This window comes from Phoca vitulina, unplaced genomic scaffold, assembly GCF_004348235.1.
Source record: "Phoca vitulina isolate PV1807 unplaced genomic scaffold, GSC_HSeal_1.0 scaffold27, whole genome shotgun sequence".
NCBI classification, from domain to species: Eukaryota; Metazoa; Chordata; class Mammalia; order Carnivora; family Phocidae; genus Phoca; species Phoca vitulina.
Window position 1 is genome coordinate 5,106,260 of NW_022589730.1, and position 19,848 is coordinate 5,126,107.

The 19,848-nt window shown below is 40.1% G+C and overlaps 1 non-coding gene across 1 annotated transcript; it reads left to right on the plus strand.

The window, feature by feature from the left end:
- The first annotated feature begins 377 nt into the window (after window positions 1-377).
- Window positions 378-484, plus strand: LOC116643864. Its single transcript, XR_004301646.1, has one exon. It is a non-coding gene; the product is annotated as a U6 spliceosomal RNA (small nuclear RNA).
- The last annotated feature ends 19,364 nt before the right edge of the window (window positions 485-19,848 follow it).

The window sequence follows — 19,848 nt, forward strand, 5'->3', positions numbered from 1 at the left end:
ATTTTTTTGTTTCTCATGGTGACTGTAATTAGCTCATTATGGAGATACTCTCTCGTTTGTTTGTGGGATTACATTTCTCATACTCATTGAGCCTTTCCTCTGTTCCCATTCACTGAGGGGTACTTTTGTCTTCAAGTAACAGGAAACCTAACTTGAGGGTTTTAATCAAACATGAGTTAAAATTTTTCTACAGTTTGTGTCTTCTGGTGGCGGTGAAATACTAGCTCCGTGATGTCAGATTGAACATCTCTAGGATTGTGTTGGCTTTCCTCGTGATTGCAAGATGGCTGTTGCATGTTCACCATTATGTTCTCATTCTAGTAGGAAGAAAGCACCAAACATATGGGTGATGCATGTATAAGAAGACAAGAATTCTTGTGCTCGTTTCAGCAGCACATATATTAAAATTGGAACGATACAGAGAAGATTAGCATGGCCCCTGCACAAGGATGACATGCAAATTCGTGAAGCGTTCCATATTAAAAAAAAAAAAAAAAAGAAGAAGAAGACAAGAATTCTTTCAAAAGCACCTTGAAAGATACATTTGCTTACATATCCATGCCTACCCTCAGCAGCATGAGAGGATGGGAAAGCAGGTCTCCTGCCGAGGGGTAGTCATATAGCTTCACAAACAAATCAGAGCTTTATTATCAGAGAAATATGGGGCAGTGGATCTTAGGTATGTACTTACCATATATACCACCCTTTATATCTCCAGAAATCAAATCCTCTGCTGAACCACTGCAAGATTTCCAGTGCTCCTATATGTTTAAGTAAGTTTCTATATTTTTTGCCATTTTCTCAAAATTAGGGAGGGTGGAATATTGCCATTTTGAATCAGAAGTCTGTGTCTTTTTCAAATTTTTTACCTTCAGTCTTTTCCCACTCTTTTCATTTTTCAATTGGTCTTGAATTTCTTTTCTTTCTTTTCAAATTTCAGATAAACTCAGTTCTATTTATTCATTATTTTTAAAAATTTTTTCTTTGAGTGCAGTTGACACACGGTGTTACATTAGTTTCAGACACACAGCATGGTGATTCGACGTCTCTGTGCCTGACGCTGTGCTCACCCCAAGGACAGCTACTGTCTGTCACCATCAACACTATCACAGCATCGCTGACTGTATCCCTGTGCTGTACCCTTTATCCCCGACCCATCCATTCCAAAACTGGAATCCTGTACCTTCCACTCCCCGTCACCCATTTTGCTCATTTCCGCACCCCTTTTCCCTCTGGCTACCATCAGTTTGTTCTCTGTATTTATAGGTCAGATTCTGCTTTTCATTTGCTTCTTTTGAACTTGTTTTCTTAATAAGAAATTTGATCAAACCATTCCCTGTCTCACAGGACTTTTCAGTGTGGGGTTAACGTTCATCAGACTCCCGGTCTGCAATTCTCTCTAATGCTTCTTGGGCCGGAATCCTGCTTCTCAGAGAGTGCCATGCTTTCTCCACTCTTGGCCTTTTCAGATGTTGGGTTCCTGAATAGAACACGCCGCTCTTCTTGCTTCCCTGAAAAACTCCTATTCATTGTTCAAGAACCAACTCAAGGTCCTTTTTCTATTAACCTTCTATTCCTCAGATGTCCTGGGTTTCTTCTCCTTGGGTAGTCCCAATACCCCCAGTTGTCCTCACTGGGGCTCAGCTCTCTGTTGGCACTGAGGGATCAGAATAATTTGTGCATCTCTTTATCCCTAGAACTTAGTGAAGTATGTGTAACTGGTAAGAACTCAGATATGAGGAATTCTTAATCTCAGGAAACAAACTGAGGGTTGCTGGAGTGGTGGGGGGTGGGAGGGATGGGGTGGCTGGGTGATAGACATTGGGGAGGGTATGTGGTATGGTGAGCAGTGTGAATTGTGTAAGACTGTTGAATCACAGACCTGTACCTCTGAAACAAATAATACAATATATGTTAAAAAAAAAAAAGAAGAAGAAGAAGATAGCAGGAGGGGAAGAATGAAGGGGAGGAAATTGGACGGGGAGACGAACCATGAGAGATGATGGACTCTGAGAAATAAACTGAGGGTTCTAGAGGGGAGGGGGGTGGGGGGATGGGTTAGCCTGGTGATGGGTATTGAGGAGGGCACGTTCTGCATGGAGCACTGGGTGTTATGCACAAACACATGGAACACTACATCAAAAACTAATGATGTAATGTATGGTGATTAACATAATAATAAAAAAGAAAAAAAAAGAACTCAAATATTGGACTCCATGAATAAATAAATAAGCAAGGAAAACGTCTTCAAGAAAAGTACTTCTCCTAGATTAGTAAAGAATGATTTTTTTTAAAGATTTATTTATTTATTTATTTATTTGAGAGAGAGAGAATGAGAGACAGAGAGCATGAGAGGGGGGAGTGTCAGAGGGAGAAGCAGACCCCCTGCTGAGCAGGGAGCCCGATGCGGGACTCGATCCTGGGACTCCAGGATCATGACCTGAGCCGAAGGCAGTCGCTTAACCAACTGAGCCACCCAGGCGCCCCAAGAATGATTTTTTTTTAGAAAACAAAATGAATTTTCTAAAATAAGAAAATAATATTCTAGAAAATCTTACTCTGTGCAGCACTACCTCCTTCAAGAACTAATCTCTAAGCATGATTTTGTGATCAGTTGTGAAAGTTCATCTAATCTCTGTCTCCATCTCTCTCTCTCTCTCTCACACACACACACACACACACACACACACACATACACATCACGTACATACAGACAAACTCAGGTAAAACTATGCCTAAATTATCTCATACCTACACATGTTGATTCTAAGTTTCTTTTTTAAAAGAGTTTATTTAAATTACTTATTTGTTGGAGCACCTGGATGGCTCAGTCGTTAAGCGTCTGGGATCCTGGGATCGAGCCACGCATCAGGCTCCCCGCTCGGCAGGAAGCCTGCTTCTCCCTCTCCCACTCCCCCTGCTTGTGTTCCCTCTCTCGCTGTGTCTCCTCTGTCAAATAAATACATAAAATACATAAAGTCTTAAAAAATAAATTAAAAAAATAAATTACTTGTTTGTCTAAAATAAAATGTTATTTATATCTGGTATGGAATTAAAGAAATAAAAAATCCTTTAGTTGCTACTTTTGTAAGATGTGGGTTCTTAAATATGTTTTTAAATATAAAAAGGCAGAGAAATGTGGGCAGTGACATGTCAGTGGGTGTAAACTGTGGCGTGCCAGAGAGTTTAAAGGCTTATAAAAATTGTGAAGATAAGCTTAATTCCAAAATTCAGTTTTTATTTTCTCTTTTCTATTTTTTTTTTTGATGTGAAGATATTTCCTTCTTAAAATGACAAGAGCCTCCTGCTCCAAAATGTCCAAACAGAAGAAATTCCACGGAACGTTGCCAGATTTCCCCTTCGTATCCTCCCCACTTGTGGCAACAGAAAGGGCTGAGGAGCCTGATCTAATAATTTGACTGTCAGAGAATCGAGCTTTATTTTGGGCAACACATCTGCCTGACACATCAGCCTTCACCCGATTCCCAGACTTCCTCGAGGTGGGAGGGAGACAACGGAAGCGACCGTATCAGCAGCACTAAGTGCTAATCCACCTGCCGCTGCCGCAGAGACTCGGGTGCGAGGGCAGGTGCTACGCAGCCGTCACTCTGAACGAAAGCTCTCCCGCAGGTGCGTCAAGAGGGGGCCGAAAGTCTGTCAGAGAATCCGGTCCATGACAGGAAGAAAAGGATAAAGTGAGAAATTGCATATTTTATCTTCTATCCAAAACTTTAGGCTGAATACTACCAACTGTCTGTATTCACAGTGTGTCACTTCTGGCTTTTTAGCTGTTTTCATGGTGAAGCAGAAATTAAACATAGTTAAAGACTTTAACTGGCCCTCCTCCCTCCCACTCGCTCCTTCCCCCTGTCTTCAGACCAGCTGAAGTCTTTGGAATTCCATCGTTAGTAACCTGTCAGATCGGAAGGCGGATAAGCTTAGAGCATTATTCCAAGAGATGACGCTGTCTATGTTCAGCATGCATTGCAGGATGTAACGCTCAGCCTGTCTCTGCAACTCAAGGCATCAGAAGAGTTCTAGTCAAACAAACTGTCCTGCCCTTTTCCGGGCCACACACCTCACCATCACGAACATCCATGCTGTTTCTGCACTCGCGCCATGTCAACTCATGCTGGCTTAGCATTATCTCCCCTGTGGAACGTAAAACAAAAACGAGCTAACTTCCTATAAAGAGGATGAAATAAACTATGATGTTCTTTTATTTTACTCCAACATTCTCACTCATGGTCAATTCTTCAGCTGGTTCCCCTGGTATTCTGGAAAATCATGGACTAATCTGGTCTAATGAATCATGAAGGACCTCTAATCTGTGAGGGACATTTGTTCTTGCCCCTGTACACCCCCGACCTTCCTTTTACATATGTTAGCCTCCTTCCAGCTTTGATTCATGAGGGCTACCTAGTCGCTCATTTTATTTGATTGGAGCCACACTTAGTATCTGACCAACATATTTGTCTGGTTCCTGCTTCTTGTCTCTCCTTCTCTCTCCTCTCTTTCTCTCCCTATTTTCCTTCTTCTCTCCTACCTTTAAAATATGCCTGGGCCCTGTGTGCCAGGAACTGTGTGCTGGGAGGGGGCTGCAGTGGTGAGAAGTATTTCAAAAAAGAAGGAGCCGTCAACAATGTTGAATGTTACTGGTAAGAAAGGGATGGAAACATGTCCGTTGGGTAGAGCAAAATGGACATGGCTGATACCTTTCTGTGAGCGGTCCGCTTTCATATTTTATTGTCTACCATGAGGTGAACACCCAGGGCTTCTCAGCTATGTTATATTAAATGGAGCTTCTTTTGTCAGCTGCTCCCAGAGCCATTGTCTGTACCTTTATCCCTTCTACCAGTCTCCTGCTTCCAACCATTTCCCTCCCCCATAGCAGTGTTGTCAATCTGTCTGCTCAGAAGACATAGAAAGGAGCAGCATGAAGTGCCTTCCTCCCCTCTTCTCTATCTGCAAGCTTCTGGATACCTGCATGATGTACATTTATGCATTCTTCACGTGTTCCCTTGCTCTCACCTTGCCCATTCTTCTCTGGGACACCACTTCAGCAATCACTGCCTTTTCTTCTATGCATTCAGGTTCCCATCTTTTATTGACTTCTCCGCCTAGAACTATGTGAGTTACTCCATCCCCAAATACTTCTTGAATCTCCTCTTCTCAGGATGCCACCTCGCTTTCCTTCCACTGATTGATCAAATTCTAAGGGAATATACAATATATATTCCTTATATTATATAAATATATTCCCTAAATCTCCCATATAAAGAGCTCTCTTCTCTGAGTTCTGCGACAATTGGCCTCCACCATAGCAGTGGTCTTGTTCACTCAGTGTCTGTTTTTGCCACAAAATTCTGTTTCTTGAGGGCAAGTGGCCACATCTTATTCATCTCTGCATGCCACTCACCAGACCATGCATGACATAGGAAGTCAGAGAATCGACAATAATTATATGATGAATGAATAAATGATGTCTTAGAACATTATTATAACTTGGAAAATATTATTCTTGATATAAAATATTGATTTTATTAATGTCCTGAAGATTATACTCCTCTACTATAACCCCATTTCCATTGGTGGACATAATTGAGTCTAGACTCTACGTGCTATACCTGCAAAATCCCTCAGAGAAGATGCATATGTACCCTTCTTTGCACATTAAGCCAATGTATTCAAAATACCAGAAGTCTTTTGCTGACCCCATAGTGAGAACTGACCTACCAATATAGACACTGTTAAAATTCTAGACTCTGTCAGTAAAGAACTGTTGCAAACTCAGTTTTTGCCAAGTAGAGAGGATTCTGCATGTCTCATCCACGGAGATGTTTTAAAAACCAGCGGTTACAATGACTGTTTAAATGAGGCTGAGAATATTTGAAGTTCTGTATTTACATAATTCTTCATGCATGAGTGCTCATCGGGTGTTTATTTTTCAAAACTCATGTCACATCTGTCTTGCGTGCCGTATTTCTGATGACACCCTTTTCATCTTAAACCTAAAGATTGAGGCATATGCAGTGTTGTCCCCTGCTTGCTTGCTCAGAAGAACAACAGAATTCTGTAGGGAAGGAAGACCATCTGGAGCCAAGGGTTACAGCCTGTGGATTATTTAAAAGGAAGACTTTTGTGGAGAAAAGGCAACCTGGCCATAAATTTGCTCTTTCCCTGTGCCCCTGGGCTGAGTGGTAAGTATCTGATTTAGCAGAGTGCAATAGAAAGAAGAGTCATCAATATGGTTGCTGCATTTCTACCAGAAACAGAGCGATGTTACTGGGTTTATATGTTTGTAATATAGTCAGCTATTCTGCAACTCCTTGAGGTGGAAACAGATTGATAGGTTATGCCCAAAAAAGGAAATGTTTTCTCTGGTTTAAAATGAGATTTTTAAAACTAATGATCAACTCTCAAAATGGAAGTTATAGAAGGCTACAGGAAAATAGAGTCAAAATGTTTTCTTTTAGTGTTACTTGATTACCAGAAGTTATATTGATTTTTTTCACGGATGTATCTAAAGAAAATACCAAACACATATTTGAGCATATACCTATCTTGTATACATATATGCACAAAATGTACTCAAATTGTATTTCTTCTTCCTACATCAAAACAGGAATTTTTAAAAGTACCGTATGAGTTACATATATGAGTTGTTAGCATTAAAACATCATACTTTTTTTTCCTAACTAAGAAAAATTTTTAAAAATATTTTATTTATTTGAGAGGGGGGGAGAGGGAGAGGGAGAAGCAGGCTCTCCGCCAAACAGGGAGCCCAATGCAGGGCTTGATCCCAGGACCCAGAGATCATGACCTGAGCCAAACACAGACACTTAACCGACTAAGCCACCCCGGTGCCCCTAATTTTCTAAGAGAACTTGGAAGGCACACCCACCGGAGCTTAGTAAGTTATTTGGAACCTAGTAAAACATAACCTCCCCCACTTACAGAAAAGTGTTCCTGAGACTTGTGGGCCCAGATCACCTCGTTCTGTGTCTCCGGGAGAGGACTGGGGTGGGGTGGGGACTCCTATTTGTGTATTAGCAACATTTCTGCCACAAAACGGTGTTGGCAAATTCCTTTTCCTTTTCAAGTCTCATTTTCTTCAGCTCTAAAATAAGGACCTCAGCTACATAATACCATCTAAATCCTCTTCCTTTAGTAAAGAGATACTAATCAATGGGCATAAAGTTTCAGTCAAGCAAGAGGAGAAAGCTCTGGAGATGCGCTGGGCAGCACAATCCACAATAACCTATCCTGCGCTTAAACATTTAGTGAGAGAGCAGATCTCACGTTATGTCCTTTCCACAATAAAATACCATTAAAAAAAAAGAAAAGTGGAGGGTTATGTGTGGCAAGCACTGCATGAGTGAATTTTCCTTGACTTTTCCAGGGGCTGCTTCCCTTGGTTAGTCTGAGCTGCCCTCAACCTGGCTTTCCTTCCCGGCAAACCCACCAGCTTCACGCTGCTCCACGGGCGTTGGAACCTTGGTGAACCCTGACAATCTGTGTGCAGAGCCCAGGACCTCCCGTAAAAACCACCTATACTGTGATCAACTGTTTCCAGGAAGGACTCTTGAGACACTCGAGGCTGACTTGTTTATTGCCCCGAAGAGTGTGCTGAGGCTCAGAGATGACCCGAAGAGAGTCCCCAAACAAGGTCGTTGTAAGGAAAGAACCACAACTTTTATATTATTTATGAAGTAACCCTGTGCCTTTTGTGAACATAAACAGAGCCCATCCTGCAAGCGTGTCGTGGGGCTGCGCATGAAGAAACTTGGGGTCCTATCCTGTCCTTGCAACTGCTTCGGAGACGCTGGGTAATGCATGCCTCCCTCCTGCCCTAAATAAGCATGACGATGGGGCGCCTGGGTGGCTCAGGCGTTAAGCACCTGCCTTCGGCTCAGGTCATGGTCCCAGGGTCCTGGGATCGAGCCCCACATCGGGCTCCCTGCTCCACGGGAAGCCTGCTTCTCCCTCTCCCACTTCCCCCTGCTTGTGTTCCCTCTCTCGCTGTCTCTCTCTCTCTCTCTGTCAAAATAAATAAAATCTTAAAAAAAAATAAGTATGATGATAACATCTGAACACTGCGCTTACTTCTCCCATATGTTTGAACACCGGACCAAAAACAATTCGATAGGTCGGATTATTCAGGAAGAGTTGCAGGAATTTTCATCTATTTCTGAATATGTCTTATGGAGAAAAAGACTAAAACACTCTTGTGGTGGCAGAAATAACTGAGGTCCTGGGACGATACCCAGGGACTTTGTGCTGTGATCACGTCCCGGGCAGAAGCAGTGGTGGAAGCTGTAGGTGTGCCCTCCAGGTGCCCGACGATGCGATAATAAAGAGAGAAGAAAGTGAGTGCTGAAGAGTGTTTAGAGAAAACAAACGCACAGTAATTTGAGTGAAAAAGAGAAATCTTAACTACTGTCAGGCCCAGAACAATGGTTTCCTTTAGTGTAGCGATTTGACTTTTACATGTATTTTTAGTTAATTAATGGAGGTCATTGCTAATCGCCTGACAATCAATGCACATCAGTCTTGCAGGTAAGCAGCCTCTGGAGGCAGAGGTCCTTCGGAGACGGAGGCATGACGCGTCGGTGGGTCGTAAGGAGGCACCGTGACTGGGCTGGATGGCCCATTAGGTCCTGTTCAATTTTTTTTGTGCGTGTGATTGTCTTCATTCTCTAGTTATTGGTCCACAGAGAAGTTACTAACCCTAATGTTTCTTTAATTAAAGATTTCTTCCCTCCTAATTCCTGCGGGGGTCCCTTTTGGCAACAAGATCCTGACTTTTATCTCCACTGGCTTGTGTGTAGTGAGCTGATTGTAATGTGCATTATTTATGATATAATGATGTTTCACAACATTTTTTTTTTTTTTTTTTACCCAGAATGATACAAACTAATTTTAGCATCATCACAGATTATTGGCCTCTGAAATAGCAGTTCACTTTTTGAACTAATGTTAATGCAATTTATGAATTGGATGCTGCTACAACTCATCAAAAGTCTTTTCTTCACCATAAATAAAATATGCTAAACAAGAGACAACTAGTTTACCAGACAAATTCTATTACTAAAAACAAGACACACAGATCTGGCATGCATGCATCATTTAGCTATACGCTAAATAAACTGAACTGTCTAAAAATGCACAAATTCAAGCATATTTTTTTTTTTTTAAATGAAGAGAAAGCAATGTGACAAGTGGGAGGTTTAAACTCTAACACTCCTTGGTAGTGGTCTCTTATTTAGACTCAAGACAAATGACTTGATATCAGAGATTCTTTTTTCTTTTTTAATAAATAGTGACAAAACATTTCGGCAACACAGTTGATAAGGACTACACAGTTACTCTCTCCCCATACGTACCGGGAGCTTGCTTACTGTTCGCTACAATTATTGTGGGGAAATCAGCACCAGCCTTTATCCTGAGTACATCACAGTGACCCTGGGGACAGTGTGTATGTCCTTCCTGCCACAGAGCAGGTGAACCCAGAAGCCTGCACACAGGATTTGTGGTGATTTAGACCCACATGTGATTTAGATATAAAATTTATGCTGGAATATTGGCAGATGAAAAATTTGCTCAGTCAAAAAATTTACCATTTTTGCCACGACACAATATTTTGAAAGCTTCATTTTTCTGGGCACTGAGAAATGGAAGAACTTTTCCTTCTAAGCAAATAGTTATCACTGTTACAGTAATATTTCTTTTTTTTTTTTTTTTACAGTAATATTTCTGGTAAGACCTCATGTTTTCACTGGCCATTAATCTATGCAAGTTCTCAGGGCAAAGCTTCTTAATGCAATAATAAAAGCAACAGAGTAACATACAAAGAATAATTTTTAAAATAGGGAAGTACTAGAGAACCTCAAGAAATGTAAATAATTTATGAGGCTTACTACCTATTATGTATTTGTAACTTAGGAAAGAGATCGTTCACATGAAAAGGACAAGAATATTCATCGTGTAGTGTTTCATTATTAGCAAAAGGCATGCTGGATATTAATATTCCAGCTTTTTGACTTCAAGTCAAATGAGTTCTATGATAGATCTAGAATTGATCTATAGTATCCAAAATTATTTCACAAATATTACAAATAATTTATTCCACTCTTCTCATTTTGTGTATGTAAGATTTTATATGCATGTATGATTTCTGTAGGGCTTTGTATATATATATATATATATATATGTATTTGAGAATATTTTTATAGACAAACCTCATTTTATCTTCACAACAGTTTTGTGGCTTGGGCGCGGCACTGCTATTCTCACCATAAAAGTAAGGAAGCCAAGGCCCAGCGATTTGCCAAACTCATGCAACCTTTCAGAGGCCTAGACTTAGAAAAATAACTATACATTACAGCTGAGAGGCACAGACATTAACCGTTATGAGAAGTACAGACATTAACGTATCATAACAGCCATGTTTTTGTAATTCTGTATTGTTTTAATTGGCTGTGCAACTGATCCTAAATTTACCTTTTCTAATTAGCCTGTTGGTCATAAATATATTTTTCAAATCTGTAAGTTACTTTCCAATATCAGCTTGAAACCCTGTGATTTCATGTAACTGCCCAAAGCTGTTTCCATTTTGGCAGGGGCAGGGGGCAAAGGGACTAGAACTCTTATATAGCCCAGGAATGGCTCTCAATGAACTTTAAAAAAATAAGTATTGTCTTTAAAAGCCATACCTGGTATTTAAGTACCTTCTAATACACATGCAAAAGAAGCAATCATTTTCAAAACCTCTTCCAATGGAAAGCAGCCAAAGCCGGATTATTTTATATGCTCATGTGCATGATGGCTCTCTGTCATTTGGAAATGGTCCCTTATCTACCCATGGGGTGTCTTTAACCCATACTGGTAAATAGACCACAGAGCAATTGCAGGCTTGGGAAAATCAAGCTACTTCTGTTTGTTTGCTTGTTTGTTTGTTTAAGAAGCTGCTTCTGTTAATGAAGAATTTTGTTTGGTGGTTTCTCCCATTTCCCATTTCCAACCAGAGTTAGACCCCAGTCAGGACACCCTTCTTCACCCGACTTTAAATGTTCTCTATTCAACTTTTACAACCGTCAGTAGAACACATGGCAAGAGGAACACATCTAGTGTTCCACAAAACAAACATACTGTTTGGGGACCAATCAGGAGGTTTTTCAAGGAAGAATTTTCTCAGAGTGGGATCGTCTGGTGGTTTACGGCAGGATTCTCTAAGAGTAGGTCGAGAGTCTTTATTTTCAACAGTCACCTTGTTGACACAAAAATGTGATCGGCATTGGTGTAGGACAGCGTCTCTAAACATTATCATGCGCTCCTTTTGATTACACCTGATAGCATCCTTTTGATATTTACAAATGAGTGCATGTAGGACTGTAAAAATATGTTTAAAAAACCAACAAAGGCCCTTGCAAACATTTAACATTAAGATTCACACAATTTTGGTAACATTGCCGAAAAAATTGTGGAGGTTTGTCTTCAGGCTCTGCTGCGTGCTGAGTGTGTGGCTCATACCCTGATGAAGTAAGGACGATCTACACATAGGGCCCTGCCATTGCTGATCGTCTTGGATGTCAACCTGTGTTGCTAGCAGTGGTAATAATTTTTTGATGGGTTTGTTACCGGTTTCATAGATTGTCACTCAGTTAATCTTGCCTCAGAGCTGAAGGTTCTCGTTAAACAAAGTGCGTCAGGCTTTGCCTTTTTCCTGCTACATCATCGGGACCATTTCCAAATGACAGAGAGCCATCGTGCACACGATGCCCAACTTGTTGGAGTGGATGCCAGACTCGTGCAAAAATTGTGTGCATTTCTGTGATACATCAGCTTTGCCCTTCTCTGCTGTGGCTTCTTTTCGAGAATCTTCTCTAACTAAAAATTGCTTTATAGGGATCAATTTAGTTAAAATTAAGTCACACAACATCTTCAGCCTTCTTAAGGGATGGCACCTAAAACCGTAAACTTTAAGAAAACAGGCCAATGTGGCCAGGAAGCCAGTGGTCAGCGCCCTGCCCTTGGTGCTAACGTTCTTCCCTTGGGACCCCTTGCTCCCTGAGAGTACGAGCCCAGCCGGGGCTTCAACCAGGCGAATGCGCAGGTGTCGACCTGTGCATCATGCCGGAGCAAAGCCCAGTATGTGTCTCCTATTTCAGGTGGCACGGTGTCAGTAGAGGTTTCACATTCCCTTTCTGTCTCTCCATGGGTCACTCTGGGTGCTCCCTGAACTGTATAAATAGCCTCCACACTGTGGAGATAGAACAAGTGGATCAGTCAAATCAATTTCACTGTTTTGAAACCAAGAAAAGAGGGCTGTTGGGAAGCATAGAAAGAAAATAAGGGCTTCATGGGAATATCTGAGAAAGAGAGATGATCATTGAAACCACATCCAAGGAGGGCAAAGAAACAATGGAAGCTTTCTTTCTTCCAATTTTCATCCATAAGAAAGTCACATCCTTTCTTTGGACAGCCTGGAGCAGTAGAATGACATGCATTTATATTAAGAATCACAACATGCTTACCAAGCACCAAGCATCTTCAATGAGGGTGATGTTGCATTGTTATTGTTGTTTTAATTTAGGTGCGTCTCAAATGTCGTAAGTACTTTACATTAAGTAGGGAACTACTATTTTAAAAAGAACAAGATAGATGTTTTATTAGAGCTGCAGAAAGCCCCGCAACTGTATATAAACTGATCCGCGGGAATTGCTCTCATCTAGTTTCCTAACCAATGAGCAGATCCTAAAGTATAATATCCCCCTGAGAATACTGTAGTAAGTTCTATTTAATTTTCTCTCTGATGTCAAAGACAACAAAAAAATAGTAAGAAGGAGTGTCTTAATGGTTAAGATGGAATAAATAACCATCTGACCGCCTTTAGAGTATTTAGTGTGCGTATGTTGATAACACAGCGGGGAGAGATAAACTGCCTTTGTAAAGGCTAATTTATAAAGAACAAACCAATCTTTTGGATAGATAAACTGTTTTAAAACTGTGCGATATAGAGGCGTGCCTTTCTGCACTCAAATGGGATGATTAAATAGGTAACACATTTACCAACTTGTGATACATCTAAATTCCTACTATAAAATATATTTCCCATCTCCCATTCATGGCAATTTTCATGCTAATTAGTGTTTTTGCATTTCCACAATAGGCATAAATTAGCATGAATATCTGGCTATATGTCTAGGCTGGATATGAAAACGCTTTAAAAGCTACGAATAATTTGCAGAGTTTAGTGTGAGGTAAGAAGGACTGTTTAGTATTTGTAAATATATCATTTCTGTGATAAAATTTTATTATGTAAATAATGTGTGTTCAATAAACCTTGGACCGCAGTTATTTGCACGTTATTAATGGTGTTTATTAACAATGCTGAGAAACTGATTACAAAATAAAACTGGAAAATCTCCACGATTTTGGCCCTTCTGTAAAACAATATGCTGTGCATTCCTCGATAATTCCGGTCCCATATAAAACAATATGATGAATCTAGACCTTCATGTTTGCTTAATTCTATTAAAAAGAAAAGGCATGTCTAGATTTCAAAATGAGTGAAAGATGTTTGACACACTGGTTGACGCCCTGTTTCAACGTACAGAGTGTGCTGTTAAGGAGGCAACTTTGCATCCTTCAGACTTGAGTGGTACACGCTTCCTGGGGGTTCCGCATTTACTCTGAAGAGCTCATCGGCAACGCAGGGGTTACTGTACTTTTCGTAAGGAGATACCTCAGGAATCACTGAGATTTGGCAGGAGAGAACTGTAAGAACACAGATTAGAAGCATAGATAGATCCAGCTGCTGGTCTAGAACTTCTGCTTGTACCGTGGGACTTTTGTACCCTCTTTTGTCTTGTGTGCCTGAAGCAAGGATGTGATCAGTTTGCCCGATACCCATGGTGGCTTGAGCCGTTCTGGGAAGACCACCCAGCTGATGCTCCTGAGCTACTCTCAACCTTAAAAACTCTTATTATTAACGTGATGAGCACTGGGTGTTGTGTGTGAGTGATGAATCACTGCATTCTACTCCTGAAACCAATATTGCACTGTATGTTAACTGACTAAAATTTAAATTAAAAAAAAAGTAACTCAGAAAAAAAACCCTTTTATTATTCTATGTATTATTCTTACGGCACTGCTAAAAACTTACAATCTATTATGCAATGAATTTTTATGTTTACATATTTTATTTCTTCATTTATCTTCTCTCTATATGTATATATCTCTACACCCAACATGGGACTTGAACTCACCATTTTATATATTTTTATATTATGTTAGATATCATTTTATGTATTCCATATATCTTTTCACCTTCTTTCTTCATCTTTGAAGGGCATACTTATAATGGACCACATGGAGAGTGCTTCCAATATTTATCAGCACTACTGATAAATACAGGACCCGGGAAAGCAACTACTATTTGTGGTGGGGGTGATACAGCTTAGTACATTCCGTATACTGCATCTCCAGATCTCACTTTAACTCTCTAAAGTAGGTCTATTTATCTTCATTTTTGCAAATGAAGGGGGCAGAGATATTAAGTAACAAACCTAGTAGAAGCAAGCTCTCCAAGCCAGCCCGGGGCAAGGCTGGAGTTTAAACTAGGTTAACCTCGAAGCCTGAGACTTTTCATTATACAAGCTTATTCCCTTTAACATATCTGCTTAGAAAGTATTTGATTCATTTTAAAGATCATTTACTGCATCCTGGCTGTTTTTTAGAAGCTTGTCACTTGTAGCTATAAACTTCTGACACCTGAGTTCCTAAGTTTTGAATTTGAACTAAGGGATACTGACTTCACATTATAAGGATGAATCGCTGCTGATTCCAGGTCACTGCTGTTGCTGGTGATGGTGATGGTGGTGGTGGTGGTGTGTGTGCATGTAATTACTGGTTTAGTCAAGTTTCATTAAGGTCACAAACATCCTTCTGGATGTTTGAAGCATTTTACAAGCACATTTGCATTGATATTGTGAAACATATTGAGTAAGGGACAGGAGAGGCGAGGTAGGGAGAGGCAGGTAGGGGGTTAGGTGACAACCAGGTTCACACGGGGTAACCAGGCTCACAGAAATCCCAGATCCTCTTTGTCAAAGCATGTCAGAGAGCCAGCCCACAGTCAACGGATGGGGGGGACAGACCTCCCTTCTTCACAGGAGTTGATGAAAAGAATGTGTTGCCATTTTTAACCCACCACGAACATAGGAATTTAGAATGCAGTTACCATAAGGAAGCTTTCAATCCCAAACAACCCAAACGAGTCAAAATATCTTTGTTTGAAATAAAAACGAGCCCTGTATTTTCCCTTTCCAGATACAATATGTACACCTTTACTAGCATTTATTTGTGTGTTCTAGCATTTATTTGTGTGCTTAGATGACGTCTTCTAATATAAGCATTCGGTTATATGACTTACCTGATATTGAGTGTTCAGCTGGAGGCAGACGGGATCAAATTCTGACCTTGACTGGGGAAAGTAGTCTAGTTTATTTCCTCTCCGTGTACGAATAAAGTGACTGATGTGTCAACTGGAGTCACAGCACCTTTTCTGTTTAGCTTGCTACCTGACAAATGAGAATGGGTTCATTGGAAAGAAATATTATTTATTCACACTAATGCAGAATGCATGAGTCCCAGCAAGGTTTACAGGAATGAGGTCTGATTCTAGACACAATTCTACTGTGAACTTCAGATGCTCCCAAGCAGATTATTACCATACAGTCAGCCCCTAATGCAACACCTGAAGCCTGCAGTTGAGGAACTAGAAAAAAAATGACATTGAAAAATCAATATTCTTTCCACAACACAGACAGTCAAAAGCAAAATATTGAATTAGGTTATAAAATGCTTTGTAGGCTTTTCCTACATATTTATTTTAAAGAAAAGTTGCCCTATCACTTCATAAACCTCTTCGAATTTTAATGTTTTGTTAATGATTGGCTTCTAGATTAGACATTTGCTCTGCTGAAGCTGCTAATTGCCGTACCAGTCAGTAACAGAGAGACCTACCAGAGAGACCCTGATCCTGGGGGTAATGTCCTATTTGGATTAAAAAAGAATCCATTAACTGGATATCAAATTCTTCAGCCCTGCTAGTTAACGAAGATATTACCAACCTGAAAGAGTTTTATAAATATGTACGTTAAATAGATGACTTTCAATATCACTTAGATAGGTTCAGATGGGTACATAGACGAAGAATGCCAGGTTGAAAAAAGTTGGTGAATTTGAAAATATCATTATAACTGATGCTGACCTCATTTGCTGATCCCATCACTGTCCATTAAGTAATGAAGCAATGTCTCCTATGAGCAAAGTCGGCCCTTTACTGAAATTATTATATTAGTAACAATGCTCCTATCAGCAACTTCTCAAGCATTTCCAATCTCCACGTCTTTCCATTGCTGTCCATTTTTTAGAGGATTAACCCTGGAGCTAACATTTTAACCTTTATTTCCTATTGCCACACTTCTAGATCACTTACCTTATTACATTTATTGTATTAGTTTCAGAGTTTCAAGCAGGGTCATAACATTTTAAGCACGATCTGGATTCTTAGAACTTTCTTCCAATATTTTTCTATTTTGATTAATGTAAGGTGTAAGAGTAGAGCAATTTGAGTAGTTGGTCTAACATGCACAGTGCGCCAATGCTTTCTGTTCAAGAAGCCCCTTACCATAGTACACAGAAAATCCTCCTATGCATTATTCTTTTCCAGTGCTATACAAGGTGTGTTAGTACCATCATTTATTTAAGAAATTCTCATATCTATTCCCAGCCATAATTTTATTATAACCTCCCCCCTTTATTGGACGGCTGAGTTAATTTTAATTGGAATTCTGAAAGAGATAAACAGTTCCTGAGATTGAAAATGTTCCCATTTATCTGTTAATCCCATTAAACTTTTATGTTTGGTTTACCATGTTAATAAAGGACCCTACATTCAGCATCAAAATATTGCCCTTTGCACCCCTGATACATGATTACTGATTTTACCAACCTAAATAATCTATACATTGTATTTGACCAAAGGGCATAGAATAAAGAGAAATAGCACTCCATAAGGAAATTGAAAGTCAATTTTCATCCAAAGTATAGACTTTTTTCTGTTTACTTTGTGTTTTTTTCCTGACTGTAACTTTATATAAAAGAGAAGTAAAATGCATTTACATACACACATGTATAAAACGTGTAAAGACCAAGTGCACAAATCACCATATTTGTATAAGGCTACTTAGTACAGGGATTTTTTTTCCCTGTACCCTCCCCCCATTATTTAACTTTTTGTATTTGGTAGTATAATACATTTTATTTACATATAATAGATTTTGCAATTCAAGAAAAAAAATGCACAGCTCATTCAAAGTGGCTGAAGAGAATGCTTCCAAATCATTTACACCTAATTATTTATAGTAATCTTTCTGTTTCTTAAGACAATATTAATTGTTGTAATTACCATACCAAATATGAGATAGGGATGACTGCATTTCAATTAGAAAAGTATCGTGGTAAAAAAAGAATATTCTTTCTTCCCAAGGTTACTAATGATAATAGCTCATCATATTTAGTCAGTTGACAAGCATCGAGTAGCCAGTGAACGCTGCTACGCTGAAGTCCTAAACCCCAGTACTCAGAATGTGACCTTAGTCAGAAATAGAGGCGTTGTAGATGTAATTAGCTAAGATGAGGTCCTATTAAGAGAGGGTGGGCCCTCATCTTGGATTAGGATAGGCCTTCATCAAATATGACTGGTGTTCTCATAAGAAGACGACCGTGTGAACACGTGGGACACACAGAGACACACAGAGAGAAGGCCATGTGACCACAGAGGCAGAGATTGGAGCAATCCTTCCACAAGTCAAGGAATGCCAAGGATTGCCAGGAACCTTGGGAAACTGGAAGAGGCAAGGCCGGAGTCTCCCCTAGGGCCTTTGGAGAGAGCATGGCCCCACCACACCTAGATTTGGACTTCTAACCCCCAGAACTGTCAAAACAATAGATTTCTGTTGTCTCCGGTCACCTATTTTGTGCTACTTTGTTACAGCAGCCCCAGGAAATGAATATCCTGAGCAATAGGGAAGCGCATCAGCCATGTGCACTAAGGTCACCAGCTGGCTCAACTGCCTTACCCTTTGTAATAAGACTGCCACTGTGGTCCTCCCCTGACCTTCAATGCTGGTCATCAAGGTCACTCCTCTGGCTAGTTAAAACTGGCAAGGCCTGCCTTCAGGGAGCCAGCATTTAAGTGTGCATCAGATGAGAGGAGAGGGAGATCAAACAGAGCTGTCGAAATCTGCACAAACTAGTGGGACATCTTAGTACTTCCTTCATTGTGGTGTCACTTTCCTATTTAGTACCTAGTTAAGTGCCTGAAATATACTAAGAGCTCAAGAAATGTCTTCCTTTGAGTGAGAACACTAAGGGGATCCCAGAAGGATAGTTCAAGGACTGCCAAGGAAAAGTACATCCCCTGTCTCCCCTCTTGACAAGATCACACATCCCAGCAGTCATGGTTCTAAAATCCAATTTAAACTTACTGGAAATTCAGCTGAGGTCTGACTCCAGATTTATTTCTCTTTCTTCATAATTCCATTCACGGTTTGGGTAGCATGCAAAGTTCCCTTTTCAGGACCCCATTTGTGATCACTCGCTCTTCCTTCTGAATATTTCTTTAAAATCCATCTCCTCTCGGCAGGGCCCCTCAACTCTAAATAGGAGTTTCTCCACTTTGAGCAGGATGCTTAGTGAATTCTTTGAACCTCTATTTCCTCATCTATAAAATAAATGTATCAATATCCACCACACGGGGTTACTGTGGAGAACCAATCTTCATGTCTAGTAAATGAATGCAGTAGTACCTGGTTACTCAAAACAAATAGTGTAGATATGGCTACTATTTATTTTCCAGCCTCTCTTCATGCATCACGCATTTTGTGTTTCCTGTTTCCTCCTCTTCTGTATGCTTAATATTCTGTCTCTACCGCTTTCACTTTTCTTATCTCATTGCTTTTTCATTGTTTCTTGTCTGCCTTTCTTCCTCTGTCATCCTTTACGTCAGGGGCTACAGCAAACACAGTACCCAATGTGAAGTAGGTTTAAGGGTTTGGATTTCGAATGGCTTTAAGGTTAGGAACATTGAGAAGACCTAAAGGCAACAGAGAGATCCAGATAATTGTCCGAGTGAAGAAGGTATGAATCTCTGCAGGGTCAATGTTGAAAAGGTTGGAATTCTGAGAACAGTAAAGAAATCAAAACCAAAATTTGCCATCTTGATTTTGCCTTGGTCCAGCCCTCCTATTAAACACTTCTGTTGTCAGCCAAAATTTATACGACTCTTCCTTGGTTTTCTGTAGATTTTAGATATTCTGAACACTTCCGCATGCCATCTGATTTTAGCAATGTAAAAGAAGAAATTGCAATCTAACATTCCTTTAACTAGACTCTGAGCATTTTAAGTCATTCCGCTTAGTCATTGCTTTCCTTTCATTCCTTCAGGCGATGAAACATGTTATGTGTCATGCTACAAAAGCATTCTCTTGATCAAAAGGGCTTTTTGATGTTTCGGGGCCTCCTTTCTCCCTTGGGATGATTTCTTAATGGTGGATGTATGGGCTAAGGCTAGGGGTGGGGGCTGGAGGAAGGAATACAAAGGGGCTCCCATGTCCGAGACACACCTGTTGCTGGTTCTGCAGAAGACATAATTTAGACACTTCCCAGTCTTTTATAGAGGATGCAAATCTAAAATACCACAGAAGAGAACAAAAGTGTCTAATGAGAAATGCAGTTTAATTCCTCTACTTCCAATAAAATTGAGAAATGATCAATTTA